General features: G+C 49.7%; 1 protein-coding gene across 4 annotated transcripts in view; it reads left to right on the forward strand.

The window, feature by feature from the left end:
- Prima1 (proline rich membrane anchor 1) overlaps positions 1–27542 on the forward strand; it is a 50352-nt gene that overhangs the window by 11143 nt on the left and 11667 nt on the right. The gene's annotated exons all lie outside the window — the stretch shown is intronic.

Raw genomic sequence — 27542 nt, forward strand, 5'->3', positions numbered from 1 at the left:
GAGAATAGCTAACTTGGCAGGTCACGAGTACAACATGGAGGGTCCATCACAGAGTAAGGGTTTGATGACGATCCTTTTACAGCAAAGTCACAGTTTTTATTATGGCATTTTCATATATGTGTGTGTCTGTGTCTGTGTGTGTGTGTGTGTGTGTGTTTTCATGTTGCCCTTATCATCTCCCCACCACCACTGCCTTCTCTCTTCCCTTTCTTTCTAGACACACTTCTGGAAGTAACTTACACAATGCAAAAGTTAGAGAGAAGGAGTCTTTAAGCTCATGAATCAGAACACTGTAGCATCAGATCTGAGATTAATGGATTCAGAGGATGATGGTCTGGGATTCTTTCTCTGTGTCTGCCTTTCAGTCTTGGTCTCTCTCTTAACCCTTCGTTGTTCCTGTGGCTAAAGTTCCAGGATTCCCTCAACATTACAGGTCTTTCATCTAGAAAATATGCTTATGGATTGACCATGTCACCACTGACACTGACATACACACACACACACACACACACACACACACACACACACACACACACAATCTGAGCCATCCCACAGGAAAGAAATATTCCAGAATCCTGGCCAGGCCACTGTGTTTGCTGCACATCCAATGGAAATCACTTTTGAAAGAAGCAGTCTGAGGATGCCAGCTAGACTCGGAGGTTGAAGGGATGCTACTGAGGAAGGGACAGGCAATCTCCAAAGGGGATTCTCTGGTCATCCAAGTCCAGAAAACTTTATTTGGTCAGAAGGGTCCTCATCCCTGACCACAGCACAGGAGGGCTCCTGCCTTACAGCTGAAGGTTGACAAGATCCCTGAAGGAGATTATGCGCCGGCCATGGATGACTCTAATTTCAGATGTGAAATGTCTGTGATTGTGTCTCCATCTTTCACCAGATGGTCAGTGAAGGAGGCAGGATATGAGGAGGAAGTCAGGAAAGCATGGGGCTGTGAGAGGCTGACAGGACAGGGAGCAAATGTCCCAAAGGCCCAAGGGAGGGGGACATATGCCTGGAGTAAACTGCTTAGGGAGACTGACATCCGTTGGCACAGACTCCGTGGAAGCAATCATCAGAAACCTTTTCTGGATCCTTGTGGTCTCCACATGACTGAACAGCTCTCCCTCACCGTGCAACCAGCATTCAGCCACTTCCTTTTGCTCAGGGTGACCAGTGCATCTCAGTGTCCCCAGGATTCTCCTGGCTTTAGCTCTCAAAGTCTCTTGGTGGGGAAAATGTTCAGCCTTGGGTCCTTGGCAAAGGCAAGGTGATTTTAAAAATGGTTTTCTGTTGTGCTCATTCAGGGTGTGTTTATTTGCATATGCGGGGGACAGGTGCCTTGTGTTCTGTAGGATAGGGCTCAGCTCTGTGCCCCTGTCCCAACATCCCTCATCCTTCCCACTGCGAGGAAGGCGTATAGCCGTAGTTCTTGTGAAACCAAACTTTATGTGTGAGAGAGCGAGCTCATGAGCAAGTGGATGAATAAGTGAACGAGTTAGTTTATTGAAACAGTATGTAGTCTAGGCTAGCCTCCAACTTGAGATCCTTCACCTCAACCTTCTATGTGCTGGGATTACAGACATGTAACACCATGCCTGGCACACCATGGAAGGTTCTTGAACAACATGTTCATTTGCTGCCAACCTGCTCCACCCTCTGCTCATAGGACGAAGGGCACCTGCCTGGGGGAATCACTCTTTGGGCATATGTGTGAGCTGTACCACAGGGGTCCCCAAAGCAGGGTCCTCAGAAGCCTCTGGGAAGCTGTCTTAAGAATATGCTAGGCCTCATTCCCAGGATTCCTCACTCAATAGCCCATTATGGGGTCAAACAACCTGAACTCATCCCTCACTCTCAAATGAGGCTGATTCTTAGTCACAGGGGAACTGTGAAAAGCGAGGTCCAAGATGATGACAGTTAAATCAAAGGCCACTCGAGAAGCAGGAGGCCCTTTCCCTCAGCTCCGTGATACCAGGCCAACTGTAGCTCTCTCCGGGCCTCAGCTTTCTCACCTGGGAAGGAACTGCTGTGGAGACGGGAGATATTGCAGGCCACCCTAGGTGAACTCTGTGCAGCCCAAAGGTGGTGTCACAGAGCTGTGACTCAGAGCCTGGCTTTCCTGCCCTCTAGCCTTTGCTCGTTAGCCACTTGAGTGACACAGGCTCCTGGGCTGCTGTAAGCCAGGACAAGTAGCTGTCCCTGCCACATGTGGATGACATGGTCTCTATGTCAAGTGAACTTGTGGAGAGCCTGGGACCCAGTTCCCACTCAGTGGCAGATTATAAGAAACATGAAGGCTAGGCTGGTGGGATGGGAAAGGTGCTTGTTGCCAAACCTGATATCCTGAGTTTGATCCCCAGGGTCCACGAGGCAGAAAGAGAAAATGGCCCCTGCATGTTGTCCTCTGACCTCCACAATATTACATCACCATGACCAATCATCACACACATACTGAGAGAGAATGAGAGAGAGAGAGACAGAGAGACAGAGAGACACAGAGAGAGACAGAGAGAGGGAGGGAAGAAGGGAGGGAGGGAGAAAGGGAGGAGGGAGAGGGAGGGAAGAAGGGAGGGAGGGAGAAAGGGAGGGAGAGAGAGAGGGAGGGAGGGAGAGAAAAAGGGAGGGAGGGAGAGAGAAGGAGAGAGAGAGACAGAGAGAGACAGAGAGAGGGAGGGAAGAAGGGAGGGAGGGAAAAAGGGAGGGAGGGAGAGGGAGGGAAGAAGGGAGGGAGGGAGAAAGGGAGGGAGGGAGAGGGAGGGAAGAAGGGAGGGAGGGAGAAAGGGAGGGAGGGAGAGAGGGAGGAAGAGAGAGGGAGGGAGGGAGAGAAAGAGGGAGGGAGGGAGGGAGGGAGGGAGGGAGGGAGAGAAAGAGGGAAGAAGAGAGAGAAGGAGAGAGAGAGAGAGAGAGAGAGAGAGAGAGAGAGAGAGAGAGAAAGGGAGAGAGAAATAAATATAATAAAACTTTTATTTAGGTTATAGCAGGAGTGATGATTTTTCCCCGTAATTTTAGCCCCGAGGAGGCATGAGACCCTGACTCAAAAAGGAATTATTAAGACTGTTAGTTGTAGTAATCTTAGGCCACTAACCATTAGACCAACAGTGGCCTAAACAGGCCGCTGGTAGATTCTGGAATCTGGCTGAGAATAAACTTGGGATGGAGTGGGCTCTTACCAGCTGGGTAGATTCCACAAAAAACGGGGCCCACAAAAAAAGGGGGCTCTGAGAATTCCATTCATTCACATCCCTTCTAGGACAGTCCTCAGAGTAAAGCGGGGTCCCCACGGGGTCCCCACTCCACCTCTATGATGGCATTTCTAGAAGGTATTGGGGACAGTACACAGGCAAAGCCCATGACAGCCACCAGAATAGAGGACCTGAGCTTGCTTCTCAGGCCATGGGAAGAACTGTATACCAGCCCTCAAGGAAGGACACTTTGAGACCAGCTTCAAGGCAGACAAGCCAGAAATAGCTATGGCAGAGCAGAGGCATGAGCCGGTGTGCCAACAGAGCCCAAGGACTTCAAAGCAGTGGGATGGATTTTACTTCTGCCTTTGTTTAATTCTTACAAAAATCAGAAGAGAGGTTAAGTGACTCCCCTAAAGGCCACACGTCAGTGGTACAGCTGGGGATAGGGTCACTTGGCCCCTATGCACCAAGAGCCATGCATTATTTAAAAAAAAAAAAAAAAGATTTAATTAAGCTGCGAATATTATAGAATATTTTATTTTTGAGGCAGGGTCTCCCATTGTAGTAAAGTTTGGCCTAGAACTGTAGCTCCTCCCAGTCTTCCCAGTAATGAGTTTGCAGACAGGCACCACCATGCTCAGCTGGAGTGCTCCCTCTGAACGGTCCTCAGGAGCTCGGCGAACCCTCAGACACTCCTTTGTAATAAGTGACAGTATCCTTAGTTTCTCTACAAAGACCAGAGCTTCAGAAAGGGCAAGTTACATGTTCCATGCTGCCTAGATGGAAGGGCCTGCCCACCTCTGAGGAGTTCACATTAATTCAAACAGATCTCACCTCACCCTGCCCTATTCTGCTTTCACATGGCTACAGAACAAGCTGCCTCAATAGATGACCCACAGAAGGGTTGTTCATTCCCCGTCCCCAATTACAGGGTGAACTGAATCCTGCCAGGAAGCTCTCCCCATGTGTCTTTTATGAAGTTGTAGTGAACTGCCTGCGGCTGGGTCATTCAAAGACATCCCCTCTTGGGTATGCCAGTTGATATTGGCTTTGGTCACTTGTTGGCAGGGCCCTCAGCTGGGCCATGCTCTGGAGCACCTGCACACAATGTCACCACACGGTCTGGGCTTCCTCACAACATGGAGGCTAGGTTGCAGGGTTGCAAGGCAGGCAGAAGCTGTGCTCTTTTTGACAGTGTGGCTGAGAACAGCTATAACAGTATGACTATTGTGTTCTGTTCCGTGGAACCAAGTGGCCAGCACTGACTCATCAAGGAGCAAGGATTAGATCTTGCCTCTCCCTGAGGAGGGTCAGATAAGGTCAGATAATTCAACTTTCCCCCTTTTCTTCGTGCCCACACGTGCGTGGGTACACAACTTTTGCATTTGCAGTGCTGGAGATGGAGTCCAGGCCTTGCACATATCAGACAAATACCTTCACCCAGCTACATCCCAAGCCCTCCCCCCTTTTTTTAGATAGGCTCAGGCTAGCCTCTGCCCATAGCCCAGGCTAGGTTTGAACCATGCTTTTCCTGCCTCTGCCTCCTCGGTGCTGGCATTACAGGCATATGACATCGTGGTGTGTTTAGTGGCCATGCTGTCCGATAGGCACGTGTTCTTTGGTCATTCCTTTTCCTTTGCAGCAACCATCCCGGATTTTAAGTGTGTATTTGACTCGCTAAGTGCTTGGATTCTTGCCTGGACATGCACAATTGCTGGGTCCTTAGTGGCAGCTCCAGCTCTTTAGCCCATGTTGGACACACTGTGGTCCTGAGCAGTTTATTTCTCAGATACATTTGGGGACCTTCTGTGCGTCAGGCATAGGATGGGCTCTGAGAATGCAGTGACCAGGACAAAAGGGTTCCCGCAGCCACAGAGCTTATGGTTTACTGTGTCTGTGCATGGGATGGGAAGAGGAACAGAGAGAGATGTAAGAGGCTGGGCGCAGGAAAAGGAAGATGGTGTGTGTGTGTGTGTGTGTGTGTGTGTGTGTGTGTGTGTGTGTGCTGTGCTCTGAAGGGATGGCAGATGGCCACCGACACTAGAGAACCTGAGATCACAGGTAAGCTGAATGCCCACTAAAGGACAGGAGGAAGCTGAGATGGGAGGAAAGACATTCTTATCAGAGGGAGCAGTCTGTGCAAGGTCGTCGTGTGGGGAGCGCCTGGGCTGTGAGAGAAGCCATTGTGGCGGCTGACTGCAGAGTGTGGCAAACAGGAGGGGCCTTATAGTCATGGGGGAAAGGGGTGATCTGCAGAGGCAGTGGCAGGCTACACAGAGCATCAGGAGGGAGCTTGGACTGCATCTAGAAGAAGCAGGGAGCCTCAAGAGCAGAGGTTCTCAACCTGTGGGTCACGACCCCCAGGTTGCTGGAGAATGATCCTTTCAAGGGTTTGCCAAGGACCATATGAAAACACAGACATTTGCATTACAATTCATAACGGTTGCAAAGATACAGTTACGAAGTAGCAACAAAAATAATCTTATGGATGGGGTTCACCACAGTATGAGGAACTGTATGAAAGGGTCACTCATGGCATCAGGAAGGTTGAGAACCACTGATGTAGAGGGTAAGGTCTCACCTCTGCTGTGGACGGAAGTGAGGGAAAAGGGTAGAGTAGAGCTCAGGGCTTAGGGACAAGGCTGATACTGTGTCAAGATAGCGATGGTAGTGATGGTAGCTGGACTGGGCTAGGGGCAGGTGAGCAGTGCTGAGCTAACTTAGTCAGATCTGAGACCATTCTAGAAGACCAATGTTGTGCCTGAGCTAGGAGACAGGGATGCAGGGATGCTGCTGGCTCTGAGTGGTCACTGGGTGGAGGATGCAGGGATGCTGCTGGCTCTGAGTGGTCACTGGGTAGAGGATGCAGGGATGCTGCTGGGCTCTGAGTGGTCACTGGGTGGAGGATGCCACTTACTGCACCCTCTTCTTGTTTGTAATTTCAAAGTAAGATGGTGCTGAAGATCAGGTGGGTCCAAGAAGAAGCAGGGACCATTTTTTTCCTCCTGTGTTTTAGCTGCTTTCATCTTAAGCTCTGAATTCCTCAGCATCAACACAAGGTTAGCGCCACTGAACCTCTGAACGGCAAAAGTTTTCCTCACAAGCAAACTAGAGTCCTCCTGGGTCACAAATGTGAGGGGAACGTCGTCTGCTTGCCCTTGGGTCACAAAGCTGATGGGCACAGCAGATAAACTCATTCCCTATCACCTTGCCTTCTGTGAGGGATGCAAGGTCCCCCACGGAGGTCCATAGATGCCACCTACCTCAGCCTTGGCTGGACGAGGAGTGATCACCTGATGGAGTGTGGGTATCAAACACCCAAGGGCTGTGTGACTTGGAAAGCATCTTGCTTCCTACTCTGTATTGACACAGAGTTGGTCTTCCCAGGTTCAGACTCTATTCTTCCATCTGTAAAGTGGGCCAACTCTCACATTTTAGTCTATACTTAGATTATTTTTTATTATTATTATTATTATTATTATTATTATTATTATTATTATTATTATTATTATTTAGTCTATAGTTAGATTCCTGGTTTTTTTTTCTTCTTTTGCTGAAGATACTGCTTTCCTCTTGTCACTGATCCAAATTCCTGTTTTTTGAAGTGGGACCTGGAGGCCAGCTGGGCTCTGGGTTGCTCTAGCAGTATCTTGGTCACCCTGCCTCTCTGGGTTCCTATTTTCTACATCTAAAGGTAGTTGTGGGAGAAAACAAAACAAAACAAGAATGAGGGCCTGGCTCTGCCTCCTTAGTGAGCCGCCCACTCTCCATAAGTAGGATTTTTTCTAAGTATAAATCTTACTTTAGCAAATTTGTTGTATGATTTAGACACTATTTTTCCATCTGTAAAGTGGGCCAACTCTCACATTTTGGTCTACATTCAGCCCAGGGCATCCCAGGCATGGTGCTACACCCAGATAAGTTTCTAAGATCGTCAAGGCTCATTCCTCGATGCCCATCAGTGGGCTGAAAAACTTGACTCCATCATTTCTTCTTTTGTTTTTCCTTGACCCTACCTGCTGAGGTCCAGGCACTGGGCAGTGACAAGCACAGGCCAGCGTGATCCTTCAAATTAATCAGTTGTTCCTTATGTCTCCTTTGTTTCCTCGTGGGTCCCGGAGCTTGATAAATTGTCTGTATCGAGGCCAGCAGACTGGTTTCTTTTGTTTAGCTCTCAATGGGGAAAACAGACTTTGAGATTTCTGCCAGGGTTCCCTCTGGGTGTAGATGAATTTATTTTCCTTGAGACCTGAGGCCTCCCTACAAATTGTTCGTTAAACATCTGCTGAATTCCATGCAGCACGCTCCCGCACCACACTCTGCAGTGTCTGAAGGGTCAAACCTGTGCCAAGGCTGGAATCCAGGTGTGTTTGCTGGATGGAGAGGGAGATGTGGCCTTGACTCTGAAGTGGCAGTTAGGTATCACTTGTTCCTGACACCCCGGTGGGGAGAGGCTAACGCATCATATCACCAAAACATGTTGGTCCCTCTTTTCTGAGCAAGCCTGACCCCAAGAAGATACATGCTCAGAGGGATCAAGCGACCCTCTCAAAGTTGCCGTCAATGAGGTATCTAGGACCAGACCCCAGGTCTCACAAGTCTGGAACGTTCCCAAGGACAGTAGACATCGGATGCTGGCACTGAGGCTGTGTCTTGCTTTCATCCAGTTTTCAAGCCCATTGCCTTCACAGCTTAGCACAGAGAACGGGCATGGCAAACCGATCTCTCAGAATCTGTAGCAAATGTGGCCATGAAAATGGCCCGGTTCCCTCTTTACACACTACTGGGAAGTGTGAAGCAAGACACACACTCCTAGATGCAGATGACTTGCGTCTTGTTTTATCTGCTTCAGTCTGTGTTCTGTTTTTCTGTCCGTATCCTCATTTTAAGTTACGAATGAAGGCAAATTGGAAACCAATCCATTAGAAGAGGAAATAATCAATTAGGATCGAAACCAAAAGAACACGTTGCTTAAGGAGAGCGCTTGCTGGAAAGGAGGTGTGAGCTGACATTCACAGGTGGCCCAGATGCAGCAAGGGGTGCTAGGAAGCAAGGGGTGCTGGAGTTGGAAACTTGGGTGATGACTTGGTTTCCCCAAAACAATAGATAATTAGGAGAGGATATGTGTGAAGCACCACGCTTAAAGCAAGAACAGATCTGCTTACAAACTTCAAGCCATGCCCAGGATCCGCATTCTGCTGCCCAGCATCAGTGATTTAGAACCAGCTGACACATCACAGCCGCAAGGACCTCATTTGTACCCATGGGCAGTTGGGAGAGTCAAGACAATGCTTAGGATAACACCCGTCATAGGGGATAAAGGAGGGGTCCCATCAGTGTGTCAGCTCATTAATGTTATTACAAATTTCACCTAGGATGCCCCACTTGTGTCCAGGATGAAGCCACTAGTTTAGCCTACTAAGTGTCTCATCTGTGGGCACTGGTTGAAGATGGCACAGTGGGGAGTCTCTGAGTACCCCACAGGGAAGGTTCGTGGGATTATACTTTGTCTCAGATGGAGTTTGAGATGTCTATGACAGCAGAGGCAGGCTACACACGAAGGAATGGCAGGCTACTTACTCAGAGTGCACGCCTGTATCCAGAGGTAGCCCGAAGGAAGGCTCCTGACTGGAGCAGGTCACCTGGAGGAGTCACCAAACAGACAGAGATAGGAAAACAAGTTTCAAATAAAGTCTGGCCATGGAAGAGGGCAGAGGTGCCCTAACAGGGATGGGACAGGAAGTACAGTGAACACAAGCTGGGTGGCAGGGCCTGAAGGCAAAACTCAGAGAGGAGGTAGTGGGCCAGGGTTTGGGGCTGTCTGAATAGCCATGGTAGGGAGAGCGAAGAACTCCCAGTGGGATCAAGTGCCTCTTGGACAGGAGCAGGGAGACAACAGTGGTCTAACTCCAGGTTTGTCACAGAGCCTTGAAGAGGCCATGAGTCTAACACTGAGGCAGATGCCTCAACTGTCACTCAGGAGGAGGGTGTGGGAGCCATTCATAATGGGACGAGAGCCACAGAGATGACTGAGGAGAGGACTGGAGGGAGGAGAAGTGAAGACAGGGCTTGAGGTTCACGAGGATTAGGAGTCGGGGCATGAGTCTGAGGGATGCACCAAGCATGTGGACAGGAACCAGAAGGCAGGCAGGAGCTGAGGGTGGAAGTTCTTGCTAGAGCAGCCACAAGGTGAGCATATACTGCCTCCCGTGATTCACCCTCAGGCATCTGAAGTCAGAGATCCTGAATATCGTGTGTGTGGAGAGAAACAAGGGAGGGGGGTGGCATTTGGGGCCAAACAAGTGGATCTTTCCACTCAGGGGCCAGCCATGGAAGTCAGTGATGGGAGTTGGCAGAACCCAGAGACTTCAAGGAGAAGGCAGAGCTCCTGAGGGCGTAGAAGACGGGGAGGGATGTACTTGGCTTTGGGGAGATATTTGGGCCCTAGGGAGATATACTAACCTAGACTGGGGACAGCATTAGCCAATGGGAAGAGAGCGAGCAGGGGTGTGGTCAGGACCACTTAAGGCCCCCAGATGTTCTGGTCAGCATTGTTACAGGCACACGCTAATAGACATTCTAAGGTTAGGCCCTGAGGAGCCTGAGGGAGGACATTTGGGGACAAGCCAACTTTCACTCATTCAAACATTTTATTAAACATGTCTTCAGAACTTGAAATATGCTCTAGGACAAAATGGATGCAGAACTGACATTCTGGCAGGGGATAAACACCAGAAGCAATCAATGTGCTAAGCCTATGAGCCAGACTGCCGCAGGTGTCCTACAGAGAGCAGGTCTGTGGGGTGAGGGGGAGCTGCGTAGGGCAGGCCGGGTCACTTGGAAGAGAGGATAGCATCTGAGAGAAGGAAAGCTTGGAGAGGGACTGAGGAGAGCAGCCAGGGCTGAGGCCTGAGCTTGTAGACTCACCAGAGTGTCTAAACAGTAGCCTAAGACCCAGAGTGTCTACGTGCATGGGAAATGGGGGCTGGAGAGAGACAGAGAAAGCGGGGTCCGTGGACCTACTATAAGGGTGTGGAGATGGTGCCCAAAGGGACCTCTGTCTTACCTGCTCCCAGTGGGATCTCTCTCACTGTTCTGCTGTGGGGAGGATGAGCAGACACAGGGAGACAAGTCAGGAGCTGTTGCATTGATCCAGGGGAGAGGAGATGGCCCTGGAACCAAATGGCACTGGGAGGGTTTGGATTCTAGCTGGGAACCTGTTGTATGTACTTGAGCAAGTCAGGTGCTGATGAGACATACTCTGGGGAAGGACAGGGACAAGGCAGGGAGCAGAGAGAACAGCTGCAATCAATTAGAGGGCATGTCATGGTGGTCCAAGACAGTGGAGCTAAGTCAGACCCTCCTGCTAAAACAGGCCAATTCTATCCTGACTTGAACTTAGCAGCCTGTGTGTGATCTGGTGGTGGCACAGTCAAAAGAGGGGGAGTGGCTTCCACACCTTCTAGGTGGGGACATCAGGGACCCCAAGTGAGGCTGAGAATCTGTCACCACTGTTAAATGCTGAGATCAGGTAGCACAGACTGGATTGTCTCCAACTGCATCCCTAGGAACCAGGGACCAGAATCCTCGGAGCTGCCTGGCCCAGGGCAGGGTCCCATGTCACCTCAGAGGGTAGTAGTTTCTGAAGACACAGAAGAGATTTCAAGAATGCTTGTGCACCAGTTACTTTTCTCTCCAAACACCCTACAAGAAAAGAGAAAGGGCCTTATGTGGACTTGGAGCTTGAAGGGATACAGCTCATCGTGGCAGTGATGTAGGGTCAGGACCGTAAAACAGGTGTCAAGAAACAGAGAGACATAAGTGTCAGTACTTGGCTCATCTTTCCTGAAGTTCTGGATCCCAGTCCATAGCATGGTGCTGCCTCCTTTTAGGGAGACACACCCAGAGGTATGTTTCCATGGTGATTCTAAGTCCCATCAGGTTGGCAGTGAGGATGGACCACCACAGTCTGTAAGCATCATAGCCAAGGGTTTGTTAGAAAGAAGATAAGAAAGAAAACAATAACAAGGCAGGAAAAAAGACAGCAGTGCGGGGCGCTCAGGCTCTGGATGCTCTGAGGCAAGAAGATATGGAGAAGGATGGAGAGAAGAGAAGCGAATCCCATAAGCTGTTGGCCTGGTTTGCAGCCGTGTTTCTAGAGACTTGATTAACACTGCCCTCTGTTCTCTCGAAATATGGTCAAGCTGCATGAGGGGATGTCATCTGCTAGACCCTAGGGCCTTTCTGGAGCTTACCAGAACCAGTTGTGATGGCCTGGCAGTGGCATCTGTGTCCTCCCCTGTCCCTTTCAGAGGATCTCAGTGAAGGCTCATATGTCTTGGGCTAGACTATTTGGAAAGCTCTTGGCCCATGGTACCCAAGCTGTAGTCTACCAGGTGCAGAGAAAGGACACAGTCCTTTCTGGATACTTCTCTGCCGGGGCACCTCCCACTCCCCATCTTGGGAAGTGTGCAGTGGAAATACTAGGTTGACCAGTTAGAAATGTCTTACTGGACTTCTGGGCAAGGCTGTGGAATTGTTGCTGTTCCTGGCAGGTCCTCCCCTCCTGGCAGGTCCTCTCCTCTGTGCTCCCTCCCCTCCGTGCTTCTTCCCTCCGTGCACCTATTATTAGTTATTTCCTCATTTTCTCCTTATTCAGGGAACAAGGGTTCACCTGAACCGCCAGCCCTGGGAGCAGGGCCTTCCTCCTTCACCCTCCTCCCTCTCACTTGAGCTGATTTTGCTATAGTACTTCTTCACCACGATGACAAGTGCTCTCTGGGTGTGTGTGAAACCGTGGGGATGGCTATTTCCTGGCATTTGGGCTGGAGGGTGAGTGCCCCTGGCACAGAGTGGGCAGCAGCCAGAGCTATGGTAAGTGTCATTCATCACAAAATGTGAGTCTCCTACCCATCAAGCCTCCCTTCCAGGTAGCCATATTTCACAACCTCACCTGGTGCTCCACGGAGTCAAATCTTTCCTTTCAGGGGAATACTCTCTGGTTACCCACTTTGTTGTCTGCTGGGGAAGGTCTTGACTATGTCTTTTGATGATTCAGTTCCACACTGTTGTATGATTCTGTATGCTAGCCCCGGGGCTAATCTGGATTGATTTATGAACTATTTACATACACACACCCCTACTACTTGTCAAAACAAATATGCAAGGCCTGGTCCAGAGAGCCAGAGTTTAGCATCTCTGAGGGGCTGCTGCTCCACTGGCCTGAAGGAAGGTATGTAGTGGGTCTGTCTATTCATGAATACAGACCACAGGGCTTATCACGTGTTGCTTTGCACAGGGCAGCCATGTCATTGACTTTAGCTGGGCTAGAGGACAGGAAACTGTTTAGCGGGCTTCCTGTCCTGTTCTGTGTCCATGGCACTGCCCCACACTAGACCCACACAGTCTATGTGGCCCACAGTGTTTTTATGTTTTTCATTAGTCATCCTGCCTGGTTCATTCTAGAGGTAGAACTGAGCTGAGATGGTTCAGGAGTATGTGAGGACAAAGGCAGTGTCCCCACGAGGAAGCAGAAGGAAGTAAGAGAAATGGGCCTGAGCAGAGATGGAACCTGTGGAATCAGGGTGTGGTTTCTGCAGGACACTTCAAGGGAGCCCACAGGAAGTCCATTCAGTGGTGATGGGGAACACACAGGAAGTAATGTTATTAGCTACCTCAGAGCAGAGAACTGGAGCCCCATAGCATGTACCCCACAATCTTCTAAGAGCAAAGACCTCTACAAAGTACAGTGTCTTTTTCCAGTTCTTGGCTCAGTCATGGCATGAACCTGTGACACAGAGACCTGCCGAATTCTTTCACTATTTTTGAGATATAAAAGAAGTCCCCCATGCCCCCCCACCCCTGTTCATTCCTTTCTCTCCATGCTTCTGCTTTGACCTTATTGGAGTTCATTACTCCTAAATGCCCACCCGTCAGTATCTTCACAAGAGGCAAGATAACTCCACATGGGGCTTTAAACACAAACAAATCACCGTCACCGTTCACCGAGTGAAGTCTAATCCTTCCTTCCTCCCTGAAGCCAGGACCTGGATTCCTTCACAGTCAGAAATACACAAAGGATTTTCATCTCATCTCTGAGAACATTCTGGGCCGTATAGCAGCAAAGCAGTTTATCTTCCTATTCAACTCTAAGATGCTTTCTGCGCCTGTAAGCCCTGTGGGATTAACCAGCTCTGACGTTTCCACCCCACTGCTCATCGTTCTCTGGTGGGAGTGAGGGCGTGAGAGATGCCAGGGCTTATGGGAATTAATGACACTGTTTCTGAGGTGCAGCTGTTAGGTAACAGAGCTGACTCCCCTCCCTTCCCTCCTAACACACATCCCGTAACCCATCCATCTTCCCCTACGAAGTTCTCACACTTCGTACTAGCTCTAGGAGTTCTGTTACCCTTCAAGAAGTTTCTAGATTGTTCTCTACAAGGGAAGTGACTGAAATGGAAGCCATATTTAGCAAAGCCATGATGAAAAGATTAAGGTTCAAGCCATCATTGACAAGAAGCCGCTGGAGGATGTGGAACGGAGGTGAGGTACGCCTTCTTTAGGCTGCTGTATGAGGAAGAGACATTGAAGGGAGACATGGGGAAACAGGAAGCCGGTGGGAGGCTGCTGAGTTAACCTTAGGAAGAAGTGTATGGCTTACTGCAGGATCATGTGCCTCGTCAGGAAGGACCGTCCTTCCTGGATTGAGAAGATGGTGAATTCATCGTCCCTTGTGAACTCTGAGCCTTCCGTGAACCATCTGAGTAGAGATGCCAAGTCACAGTTGAACACAGGCCAGGAGCTGGGCATAGGTTGGGTCTGGAGCTGTAAGTGTGGAGGTGTCATCCTGCCAGAGTTGAGACGATGGGGCTGGATTGTTCTTTAAGGGAGAATGAATAGGAGCAGGCTCAACATGGAAGCTAAGACCAGTGAACGACGGCCCCAAGACCCGAGGAGACAGCTCTGTCCTCTCCATCTTCCAGGACAACAGTGCCCCTCCTTTATTCCTCAAGGGATGAATTAAAAATGTATTGGTCCCTAAGAAGTGCCATTTGGCTACCATATAAGAAACAACACAAAATGCCTAGCCAGCCACATTCAACGTTTCAAAACAGAAAAGAAAGCCTTGATCAGTAAGAGATACTTTACATTTAAAAATCCTGATCCTCTATTCTCTGGACAAGGGCAGCGGCTCAAGACACTAACCCATAGCAAGGCTGAGCTGAGGCCTAGAACAGAGATGACTAAGGAAGTTCGAGGCAGTGTAGGGTCAGGAAGTGGTGGGGGTTGGGAGGAAAGGAAGGCATAGCAGGGTGGAAGGCAGCTTCTGTTCTCTGGTCACTTCACCAGGATGTGGATTTTAGAAGAAGCGATAGCATCTGCAATACCATAAGTGAAATGGCAGTGCCGAGCTATCCAGCATGCAGTGTTCTTCCTGTTACAAGACCTGTGGATTTCCATGGGAGGAGAGGAGAGTCAAGAACCCAGAACACAACTCCTGCTTGACTGTGGGTACCAAATGACCTTTTGGGTTTGGAAACTACAGGTAACTGGCTGAGGTGCCCTACATCTGCAAACAGCCTCAGAAGAAGGACTTCGATGCATTGTGGTGTATCCCGTGGCACTCTATTCAGCTCTTACGAAAAGACAACAAAAAGGAGCTCCACTGATATTGGTTCAGAAGTATTTCTGCAGAATGGGTATTGTAACCCACCAGCACCAGTATTCCTGGTGTGGCCGTTGGGCGTGCTCTCACTTGAAGTGGCTATAAATATGTGAATCTGTACGGAGTCATAGGAAAGGGGTGACTGTTCTGAACTAAAAGTTCTAGAAACATCCAGAAGCTAGCCAGTAAAGGGAAGCTGCTGAGTGGGACAATGCCTTGCTTATACCTGGTAACTGGTTTTCTGTTCCTTAAATTAAAGGAAAAAATGTATTCTTTGGGAACTTGATATGCACCTATAATAATTTTAATCATGCTTATTCCCTGTATCCTTCTTATTGCCCCCTCACTCCCTCTGAGGCCCCACTTCTGCTAACACCCCCTCTCCTGCTTTCATGACTTTTTGTTTGGGTGACCCAATGGGCTCCTTGCAGGAGCGTGGGTGGGGGATACAGTTATTTACAGGACCCTGGGCAGTGCAGAAACTGGATTTCTGGAGTTGGTGGACATGGCTGGTCTCTGAAACATCACCCTGTCTGCGAAAGACGGTCTTCACCTCCAAGTCCTCATTAATGTCCCTGTCAAAAGAAAATGATGGAGCAGGTGATTATGGTGACCTGTGAGGCCAGCTGTCAGGAAAAATAAAGAGCTGATGGCAGGACTGGGTTGGTCAGGGGCTGAATGTCATTTGGATTTTAGACTGAGGTGCTTGGAGAAGGTTGAGATGACACTGAATTAAAAGCAGAAGAATTCCTGTGGAGATATTATGGGGAAGTATCCTCCCTCAGGGCTGGCAGTATAGCTTAGTGGGAGAATTCGGAGCATGCACAGGACCATGAGTTCAATACCCACTACCAGAAAGGAAAAGTTAAGTTTTGAGCAGAGTGTGATGGCAAATACCTGAAACCCCAGCACTTGGGAGGCTGGGGCAGGAGGTTCAGCAGTTCAAGGCCATCCTTGGCTACATAATGAGTTGGAGGCTATCCTGGGCAACATGAGAGTCTGTAAAAACTCATTTCTCCCTTTCCCTCTTGGATGAGCATTTTATTTCTCTTCGTTGTCACACCTGAGGTCCAAAGTATGAACGGAGCAAACTTTGTCCTCCTAGAGTTCTGCTGTTCTTGGTGCTCACAGAGGCCAAGAGAGAGCTTCAGATAACCTGCAGTTAGAATTACCAGCAACTGGAAGTCACCTGACTTAGCGCTAGGAACCGAACTAATGTCCTCTGCAAGATCAGCTAGTGCTAACTACGGAGCCAACTCTCCAACCCTTCTGTATTCCTCAAGCTGGGGCAAGACACCTTTACTAAAGTCTGGTACCCGTGGTGTTGTCTGGTTTTCAGTAGTGTGTGGGAGGGAGCAGGGATGTCGGGGCCAGGTTGTCTAGATTCTTAGCTCTGCCGTTGACTCTCCCCATCAGCTTGCTCTCACCTCTGCAAATGGGAACAATGGTCAGAACTTCTCCTGTAGGATCAGGAGACTTATCAGGTGATGTCTCTGCAGTTGTGGGTGACACCCAACTGCCAGAGGCACAGCAGCTACTTTTATAATGTGTGTATGTACACATGCGTATGTGTGTGCATACGTGTGTGTGTGTGTGTGTGTGTGTGTGACAAAAAGTCACTTCAAGTGTTGTTCTTCAGGTACAGTTCACCTTATTTTTTAAGAGAGTCTCTCACTGACCTAGAGCTTGCAAGTAGACTAGGCCGGCTGACAAACAGGTCCCAGGCATCCTCCGGTCTCTGCCACCACCATGCCTGGCTTTTTCACATGGGTGCTAGGATGGAACTCAGGTCCTTGTTTTCACAGCACGGCACTTTTCCAGATGAACCACCTTCCCAGCTCCCTGCCGTTTTATCTTTATTTGGCCAGTTGAACCATTCAGAGTTCTTCTATAACATTTTCTGAAGCTTTTGGAATTTGCTTGCTTTTCAGAACATGGCAGGAAAACCCAACAAATACCTGTGACAGCACAGAGACAGCCTGACACATCCCTGTGGTGGCACTCCAAGGCTATCAACTGAACATAGGCAGTGGTGTTCATGACTGTCATCTTTATTTCTTTATACAATGGGAGAGAATCTGGTTCGCATTATAGAGCTGAATTATCCCGGAGGTTGGCTGGTGTGATTCAATTTAGAATTGCCCTAGAATTGTCTGGAAGGAGTCCGAGTATCTCTGCTCCTCTATGGCTTATAGTTATCAAAGGGGTCCTGGTTGGTAGGAGGTGGTGTTACCTCTCCAGTTAGGTGAGGCCAGATCTCAAGAGCCTTTATAATGACTCTGCTCTTGGATTTTCTGCCTGGGGAAAATGGAGAGGTCATGGGTGGGTCAAAGAAAAACATGTCTTGGTTAATGTCCTCACTCCACCTTCTGTCAAGGCAATGTGACTAGAGTCTGTTCTCTGCTCCCAAGTTTCTGTGTGACCCTTGTCATCAATCACAAGAAGCTAGAGGCCACGATTTCCTACCCCCTACCCCTAAGCACCCTGGCTCAGAGTGAATGAGTTTCTTGTTCTCACATTTAGAATGAATTGGACCATGGGTAGCAGAAGCATACACCCCCACACCCCCGCCTTTTGCAGAGAGAATTATGGGTATTGTGAAAAAAAAATCCCTGGGTCTCTTTCCTAACCCAGTTATAGACAGTTCCTCTGTGCAGTCTCTCAGTAGCTGGGGGTCATTTTGAAGGCAATGGACTTGGACACTCAGACTATCCCATGAGAAGGCTATTAAGTAGGCCTTCTTGGATTGGCCAGATCTGTGCAATGCATACCAGGAGCAGGAATCTGGCTTTCTTGACTGCTGCTGGCTATTGGATGCCCCAGCTCCTGCACTGAACGCAGGAGTCAGAAGAGGATTCCCAGAAGTGGACAGTTGTTTATCATGGAGTGAACAGAGGCCAGAGAAACCCCTAAACACTGAGATGCCACAGGGCAGTCCGAGATGCCAATTGTGATAAAGTTGGGGGCACTGACTTAGCCTTTGAAATCCAGGGAGATGCAGTGACTTACAAAAGTTCAGAGGCTTTTTATGGCAATACCAGAGTTCAGGTGGCCTGGTGGTGTGACCTTCATCTTTAGAAGAATCTGCATGTCTAGATGGAGGAAAGGCCTAGGTGAAGCTTGTTGCTAGGGAGACCTTCTACAGTCTCAGCATTATCATGCTTTGGACAAGCTGAGGGTAGAGGAATTATCCATGGGTGTTACAGTAACAGGATCTTCATGGGCTTGGGCCTGGCCAGTGGCCTGTCTGCCAATCATGGAAGGCTTCACTATTGTCTCAACAAAATAATGACTGCCTTTTAGGCCCTGGCATTCCACTCAGCCTGCATGTGTGAGCTCCATGTGGGGTTGGAAAGTCCACAGGTCTTACCTGGATAGTCAGAGCTGAAGTGTTAGGAGGGTAGCTCACACTACTACTATTATGGTCTGCCCAGTGGAAATAGCAGAAGCCTTCCCACTTAGAGGCACTGATTGTCACTGCCCCCGTGGCTCTGGGACTTTGCCTCTCTGATTGCCGCTGTGTTGGCTCTTCTGACGAGAGGAATCTGAGAATGGAAGAAAAATGAAAGAAACACACACTTTAACAGTGAATACCACTGTGAAATAAGAGAACCATCTCGTTTCGTTTTGCTTTGGGTAGGGTAAGTAAAGTTGCTATGATGTCATTTGCAAAGGGGACTCCTGGCCTCATAAGTCCTACCCAGTGCCATCCAGCCATCCAACAACCTTCCATGATAATGGTCGTGATTGTGTCTGTGTAGCATGGTTGTCATTTCCCTCTGTGGATACTGAGCACTTGACAAAGGGCAAGTGCCACCGAGGAACTGAATGCTGGGTTTTACTCTGTCTGTCTCTGTCTCTGTCTCTGTCTCTGTCTCTGTCTCTGTCTCTGTCTCTCTCTCTCTCTGTCTCCTCTCTCTCTCTCTCTCTCTCTCTCTCTCTCTCTCTCTCTCTCTCTCTCTCTCTCTCTGTGTGTGTGTGTGTGTGTGTGTGTGTGTGTAGGCCAGAGGTTGGTTTAGGGTGACATTCCTCAGGCACCATCCACTGTTTCATTTTGGGGTGGCGGTGGTTATTTGTTTGTTTGAGATAGAAACTCTAACTGTAATCTAGACAGGCTGGCTATGAGCCCCAGAGACCTGCCTGTCTCTGCTCACTTAGGGCTGAGATTACAAGCTTGTTCCTCCAGATTTTTTAGGCAGATACTGAGCATCAGACTTGGGGCTTCATGCTTGCACAGAAGGCTCTTTATTGACCCATCCAGGCAGCCCTTATTGATTGTTTAAATCAAGCTTAAGTAGTCACATGTGGTTGATAACTACGCCACTGGGCAGAGTGCCCCTGGGTAACTAGCACGAATACTTGTACTTTTAAGTATACTTTTGTCCCCAACCACATACATGTAAGTTGTCTTTCTTTTGATAAACAAGGTCTGATGAGCAGAGGGACTTTCTCAGCATGTGGTTCTTTAGTGGCCTCAGCTAGAACAGAACTGACCCTAGTGTCACCTACTAAAGACCTTTAGACAAGACATAGGTCCTGGCCAGAAAACCAGGAAAGGTTAAGAGGTTCAGGGAGAGAGTCGTCCAGAACATAGAGTTCATATGAACCTCCTTGGGATAGAATTTCATCCTGCAAGGCTGTCAGGGACTGTCAGCCGTTAGTGACCTCATGTCTCGGTGTCTTGACGTGGAACTTGTTGTCCTCAGGACTTGCCGTGAGGATTTTAGAAACAGGTGTTTCGAGGGGAGTCTGTGGGACCCACCACAGAGGAGGTGAGAAGCATGGGAAGAGGCTGAGAGCACCTAACCCCGCTGCATGTCCCCAGCTGGTGACACTTGCCAGGCACTGGTTGAGGATGCCATTTGAGACTGAGGAGATTCCCCCAGCTTTGTGCCTAGTCTCCGTAGCAGTCAGCTCAGCAGAGTGCCCCAAAGAAGGGCTGCAGGGCTAGTCTAGTGGCAACTAAAGCAGAGCCCCGACAGTCTTGCTCACACCAGAAGGCAGTTTCCTCAAGCCTCCCAGGGGACGTGGTCAGTGCTTCTGTGGATGAGAACTTAGGGGCCTTGAAATGTAAGTGCTCTGGCTGTGGAGGAGGGGTCTGACTTAGACGCTATGGTTTATCAAGTCAAGATGCAAACTTAGACCCATTGTTCGCTGTGTTTAACTGATTATCACTCTGCCAACCTTAACCCTAGAAAAGACAAGGCCCAGTGTCACAAACCTTAGAGATTGCACTATGGAACTGGTGTGATATCTGGTTAAATAAATAAATAAAACTGAAAGGCCAGAATGTTCACCTCCACAATACACATGAGATCAAATTTCAGTGCAGACCAAAACTCTGCTATGATTGCTGAAGAATTTTAGGTAAAAATGTTATCCCTTGGAAGTAAACAGACTTTTGTCAGAGGCCACTATCTTAGGGTTTTACTGCTGTGAACAGACACCATGACCAAGGCAACTCTTAAAAGAACATTTAATTGGGGCTGGTTTACAGGTTCAGAGGTTCAGTTCATTATCATCAAGGCTGGAGCATGGTGGCATCCAGGCAGGCATGGTGCAGGAGGAGCTGAGAGTTCTACATCTTCATCTGAAGGCTGCTAGCAGAATAGTGACTTCCAGGCAGCTAGGACGAGGGTCTTAAAGCCCACACCCATAGTGACACACCTACTCCAACAGGGTCACACCTACTCCAACAGGACCACACTCTCTAACAGTGCCACTCCCTGGGCTGAGCATATATACAAATCGTCACAGCCAAACAGTAGGTATTCCAGTCCTTGCAGGCAACAGTCCCTGGCACAACTGTTCAACTCAGTAAATGTATGAGTCTGTGTTCCAGTAAAACCGTATTTATAAAACAGTCAGTGGCCAGAGTCAGTCTTCAGACCAGAGTTTGTCACCCACTGGTCCAAGCTGACCCTGGCTAATTATTTCTTTTAAATTAACTGTTTAGACAGGACCTCTTTTATCATCTTTTGTCCTGTTTAGACAGGACATCTTTTACCTGGGTGTTCGCAACGCCTCCATCATGGGTTAAGGGCCTTCCTGAGGAGGAGAAAGCTATATAATATCTATGGATGCTGGAGAACATAGATGCTCTCTGCTGGGCATTTACTATAGATGGCAAAAGCATCTTCCCATCCTCAGGCCACAAGCTTCTCTCAAGCAGAACTGAGTTCACCATCTTCAGTCAGCTCCCTCCGCTTCCCCATGCCAGGCCATTGCTCTTTGTCTACTTTATGGTGTTTCTCTTCGACACCTGCACCAATATATGTCTGGATGAGGTTGGAATCCCAGCCTGCATTTTCTTGATGATTATTTAATTAACCCCCATCCTCCTGCAGGTCACAGGTGTCATGAGGACCAGGTCCATGGGGTTCCCAGCATCTAGCCCAGTGCACTACGTAGTGCAGGAGTGGATAATGGTCTCCCACTGGATCAACAGGGCCGGGACAAGGAGGTCAGCTCAGTGGTCACCCAGAGCTTTCTAGATATGGCACCTCCTTGTCACTTCTGGACAGGGCTGTGCTGTCCCAGAGCTGCCAAATGTGGACCTTCTGTGCTTTGTTGCATCTGCAGCCCTGGCAGGACCAGCAGGCATGCCAGATTTGAGAAGGGGACCAATGTAGACAGGAAAAGGTTGGGCCAGGCTTCCAGAGTAACAAATCTTTACTTTTAGGGAACCTAACAAAGAAGGCTATTTGGGTGAGAAATAAGGAGATTGTGTTTCTCAGTCCCCACAGAATCAAAATTAATTACACCCGCTTGTGACCTGCTGTTCCCGGCTCTTGCCCAGACCTCCCTGTGATCTTTTCCTCACCCAGGAAAAGCTGTCGCTGGCCCCCACCAGAGAGACATGAACCTGATTCATAATTTGCCTCTTCTAATTAGGCACAGGAATGAAGGAGGCGATTATTAATAATGTATCCGGGTTTTTAAGTGCCCCACAGGAGCCGAGCCTCGAGAAATGGTGCTTTTGATGATAAACAGCCACACGGCCACCACACTGGGCGCTGTGCCCAGACACAGGGCAGAAAGAAAGACATCAGAGGAGAAAGGGTCCGTGGTGCATGGGCTGCTGGCTAGAGTCACAGATGGAAAAGTCTAGAGCCCAGTTGCTCTCACAGTGTGTGTGTGTGTGTGTGTGTGTGTGTGTGTGTGTGTGTGTGTCTTTGCCACCCTAGGATCATCCAGATAGGACCTTTATTTAGGGATACCTCCTTGACCCTTCCATGTAGGACTAAGCTTCGATGTCTCCTGAGAGAAGAGACCCTGATTCTCACGGTGATAACAGCTTCCCTTTCCACACTGTGTTGGCTCCTCCTGTCTCCCTGCCTCACTATCTCAGTTGTCTTTGAACCTGTAGGTTCGCACGCTTGTGTTCTGTCTAATTATCGGGTCACAGGTTCAAACCTGTCTGGGTTCAAATGCTGAGATGATGTCATCGGGTTTGGGGCCACAGTCTCCTCAGCTGTCTCTCCTTGTCCTTGCTCCCTAGAAGTGCCCTCAGCTCTCATTTCTTCACACCCACCCGACACAGCCAGCCTTGGCTTCTCTGCGTTCCCTCCTGTCCTATACAGGAGAAGGTGTCCAGACCAAGACATGTGACCTTGAACTTTGGGTTCATGACCTCAAGGCTCTTGGGGTCCTCCCCTTACCAGATATTAGTAAGTCACTCTTCTAGACAACCGGATTACAACAGCTACTTGTCCCTGGTACACTCAGTACTTGCCCTGGCTTCACACCTGTTCCAGGAAATGATTGACACATCCAGAAAAAGGCAATCCAGTCACTACAGACACCCACGTCATGCAGTGCAAGCTTCCAGCCTACCTTTCCTACACAGCAGGGCTCCTAGGCAGGGGTTCCTGAGCTAGGAGTTGGGGGTCTTTCTCTTGCTGGCTCAGGGTCCTTAGTCTTCTTCTCTCCTGGAACAGACACTCCTGTCTCTTAGGCATGCGTGTTCACAGACCATTTCCTGAATCCGACCTCTTCTCAGTAGCTGTGCTGCTGACCTCCAGTCTGAACCACAGTAACCATTCTCCTCAGTCACAGGTTCCCTTGCAGCACCTCATCCTAAACACACACACACACACACACACACACACACACACACACACAGAGGCACACACACAGAGGCACACACACAGAGGTGCACACACAGGCACATACACATGCACACAAACACTCAGGAATGCACACACACATAGGCATTTACACAGGCACATACACACGCACACACAAACACACACACACAAACACACAGTGCCAGACCTCACCTCCCTTTCTCAGGACTCTCTAACACCACCTCACTTCCTATATCCCCTCACAGCCTCCACACCTCCCACAGTCTCATCTGGTCTCTCCATCCTTGATCTTCACACATGCTGGGCACGAGCTCACTGCAGATCCTCTGCTTGACTCCTGTCCTCAGACACCTTCAGGACAAACTCCATTGCCAAACTCCAGTCTTTGTTCAAGAGCCACCCTCAGGACTGCCCTTGGGCATCCTAACACTGAGACCCATTTATCCGCATCCTTTTCCCCTAAGATGCTCTTACTTAAAGAAAAGAGGACACGGGGCACCTCGGAGGTGAGATTCACCTCTTCCTGTTTCTCTTCCTCAAGAGCAAGGAGACCATTCCCAGAAGCCCCCAGATGACATTTCCTCTCCTGCCTTTGGCTAGACCTGCAGGACCCAGAAGCCACCTAAACTAGAGGCGCAGGACTGGAGAGACTGGACCTGAGACCAGTGAAATCCCATTGAAATCCCATCTCTGCTAGGCTCAGGGAAGGATGGCTATGGGAGGAGCACTAGGATTCTGCTAGGGAGGTGGGAAGGAGGAAGGTGTTTGCACTAGCTCTCTGCTGTGGATCTTATCTAGTCCTGGTCCTCCTTGGAGGATGGTCTGTGGCTTCTTTCAGGTTACAGTGGCTCAAACAGATAAAATTAAATGTACCAAACTGCGTGCTCCAGCCCCTGATTCAAAGCCAGTGTGGATAATCAGTACACGAAACTGAGCTACGGCCACCCAGGGAGGAGGAGCCTCTGGGGTGAGGGAGCAGAGCAAAACAGAGGAAGGGAAAGACAAGCAGTGGTGGTCGGTTGCTGGCAGTGAGACTCAGAGACAGAAGCCCGGAAGGGGGAATGTCCAGTGTGGGGCGGGATCTGGGTGAAGACAGCTCCCGGTCAGACTGAGGAGGACTCCTCACTGTTGGCTATCTACAGTCTGGGACTGGCCAGACCAGTGGTGCACATCTGGGAGATGCTGCATGCACAGGAAAGAACGAGAAGAAGCTGGGGGCAGAGAGTAGGCTTTTAGGGCTTCACCGAGTATAGGGCCAAGATTCTAAGCATCCCAGCCAGGGACTGGCTTGTCATCCCCTGTGTTTCGCAGCCGAATATAGTCCAGGTGGCACACTGACCCTACCCTACCCCCTTCAGAACCTGAGAAAGGCTTTACTCCTATCATAGTATGGCTGCCTTCCTGTCTCACTTGTAGTTTATCTGTGGTTTCAAGTCTAGCCCAACCCATGGTCACCAGTGAGAAATGCAGAACAGCTTCACCCCCACACTGACCCCGAGGCCCCCCATGGGTGGTGGACACCCTGGCACAAGCCTCCCCATGGATGCCCAGTGCCTGTGAATGGCTAGCAGCTGCTGAGAGTCGGTTCCTTGTGTCCACAGACAATGGGTCTCTATGTGGGGCAGGCCACGAGAGGGAGTGGTGGCCCTCCCCCACACCCCTTTCCTTAGTGGACATTGGGTCCATGTCAAATTGCCCAGCAGTGCCAGGGCTTCAGGCACAGAGGCAGGGGAAGAGCTGGGGACTTGAGAAGTAACTGAGCAAGGATGCTCTTTGCTTTGGGGCCAGATCCGAAAGTTGGGCTCAGGCTGTGATGTGAGGTTGCCGTGCAGCCCCAAGAAAAGTCCCCTCACCTCTCCAAGCCTCAGTGTCCTCCTTGGCCCCTAAGGGGCCATGAAACAGGTCCTGGAACAACTCAAAAAAATTTTTATTAATCATTCCATTTGTTTACATCTCAAATGATAATTCACTTCCCGGTTACCCCTCCACCAACCCCCGATCCCACAACCTCCCTCTCCTCCCTCCCCTTTGTCTCTATGAGGGTGCTCCCCCACCCAATCACCCACTCCTGCCCCACCCCTCCAGCATCCCCTTATGCTGGGACATCAAACCTCCACAGGACCAAGGGTCTCCCCTCCATTGATGTCAGACAATTTCTCTACCTATGTCTCTGGACACCCATCACATTTTTAACCCAGAAATGTTCCTGTCCAAAGGAAGAACAGGAAAAAAATGAAACAGAGACTGAAGGAGGGGCCATCTGAGGACTGCCCCACCTGGGGATCCATCCTGTCTGCAGACACCAGACCCAGACAGTGTTAAAGTTGTTGTCGCTCCAAGAGGCACTTGCTGACAGCAACCTGGTGTGGCTGCTCCTTGGGAGGTTCCGCCCGCAACTGACCAATGCAGATGTGGGTGCTTGAAGCCAACCATCAGACTGAGCTCAGGGACCCTGGTGGGGGAGCTGGCAGAAAGATTGGAGGAGCTGAGGGGGATTGCAACCCCATAGGAAGAGCAACTCAAATCTTTAACATAGCTCCTCGGTTCCCTTGAAAACCACACAGAACCAGGGCATGTCCTAGGACACTGTCTGGGACAGGGACAGAAGTCGATTTGCTCTGTGTCCTGTGTCTTCAAACCTTTCTTAGAGGGGCAGGAAAGCTTCCTTGACAGCCTTGTGGTGACAGGAGAGAGTAGAGAGGACACACATCCCAACTACCAGCTGGTTCCTTACAATTGTCCCTTGAAACAAGGCTGTGTAACTCTTGTCATCTCTACCTGATGGCACTGCCAAGCCCATGTAAACGTAGTGTTTTATAACCTTTGCCTGAGGTACCTCAATGTTCAGGAAGCAGATTCAGGGTCCTTAGCCCTGGAAGGAGCAGGGGATTGACTTCTGAAGGACAAGGACAAGCCAGTGCTGGCCTGATTCCTCACTGCTTATAGACCTGGGCTGTTCTGGAAGTGGGAAGCAGGAGACCCAGGGTGGGAGGCCCTCTTCACCTGAGCATAGCCAGGTTAATGAAGGCTAATCAGACCTACAACCCTTCCAGTTCCCAGGGAGCCAGCCACAAATCACTAGGGCAGCCTGCGCATGAGTCACCAATGACTTTGAAACCCAGGAGAGATGTCTAATGATGTCCCCGAGGCCTGTGGTATCCCAGCAGTGCTTGGCATTCAGGCTGGGCCTAAGCGCCGGGTGCCTCTGGAGAGGGCCACATATAGGGTTGAGAGACAGAGTACCAGATAAAGCCATGGCTCAAGGTGGAAAATTACTGTCCCTCCCAACCGTGTGTGTGTGTGTGTGTGTGTGTGTGTGTGTGTGTGTGAAAGTGAGTGTGAGTGTGTGTGTGAAAGTGTGTGTGTGAGTGTGTGTGAATGAGAGTTTGTGTGCCTGTGAGTGTGTGTGAGTGAGCACATGTGTGTGTACAATGTATGTGTGTGAGGATGAGTTTGTGTGAGTGAGCACATGTGTGTGTACATGTGTGTGAGTGTGTGTGAGCACATATGCGTGTGTGCATGTGTATGAGTGTGTGTGAGTATGAGTGTGTGTGTGAATGTGTGAGTGAATATGAATTTGTGTGCTTGTGAGTGTGTGTGAGCACATGTGCATGTGAGTGCATGTGTGTGTGAGTGTGAGAGTGTCTGTAAGCATATTTGTGAGTGATCATGTGTGTGATTGTGAGTGTGTATGTGTGCATGCGTGTGCGCGTGCGCGTGTGCGTGTGCGTGTGCGTGTGTGTAGGTGCCTAAGGTCAACTTTGGATTTCTTTTATAATAATCTTCAGCCATCTGCCCGTGCTGTCACTGCTCCCAGCTCTGGAGTTACAGGTGTGCCCCACCACAATGGCTCTTAACGGGACCAAGCTCAGGTTCTTCTCTCTCTCTCTCTTTCTTTTTTTGTAGTTTTCTTTTTTTTTTTTCCTTTTTCTTTTCCTTTTATTGGATATTTCCTTTATTTACATTTCAAATGTTTTCCCCTTTTCAGGTCTCCCCTCCGGAAACTCCCAATCTCATGCCCCTCCCACTGCCACTATGAGGGTGGTCCCCCACAGACCAACCCACTCCTGCTTCCCTGCCCTGGCATTCCCCTACACCGGGGCATTGACCCCCCCACAGGACCAAGGGCCGCTCCTCCCCATTGATGTCCAACAAGGCCATCCTCTGCCACATATGCGGCTGGAGACAGGGGTCCCTCCATGTGTACTCTTTGGTTGGTGGTCCAGTCCCTGGGAGCTCCAGGGGTCTGGCCAGTTGACACTGTTGCTTTCCCCATGGGGCTGCAAACTCCCTCAGCTCCTTCAGTCTCTTCTCCAACTCCTCCATTGAAGACCCCTCTCTCAGTCCAATGGTTGGCCGGGAGCATCCGCCTCAGTATTTGTCAGTCTCTTGCAGAGCCTCTCAGGAGACAGCCATATCAGGCTCCTGTCCGCAATAGTGTCTGGGTTTGGCGATTGTATATGGGATGGATCCCCAGGTGGGACAGTCTCTGGATGGAGGTCCTTGTTCTTATGCAGCAAGCATCTTGCAAACCAATCCACCTCTGAAGCCCCTGAGAAGTGACTCTTAGACAGTGGAGCAATCATTCCATTCTCTTATAAACTG

This window comes from Arvicanthis niloticus, chromosome 23 (assembly GCF_011762505.2).
Source record: "Arvicanthis niloticus isolate mArvNil1 chromosome 23, mArvNil1.pat.X, whole genome shotgun sequence".
Lineage (NCBI taxonomy): Eukaryota > Metazoa > Chordata > Mammalia > Rodentia > Muridae > Arvicanthis > Arvicanthis niloticus.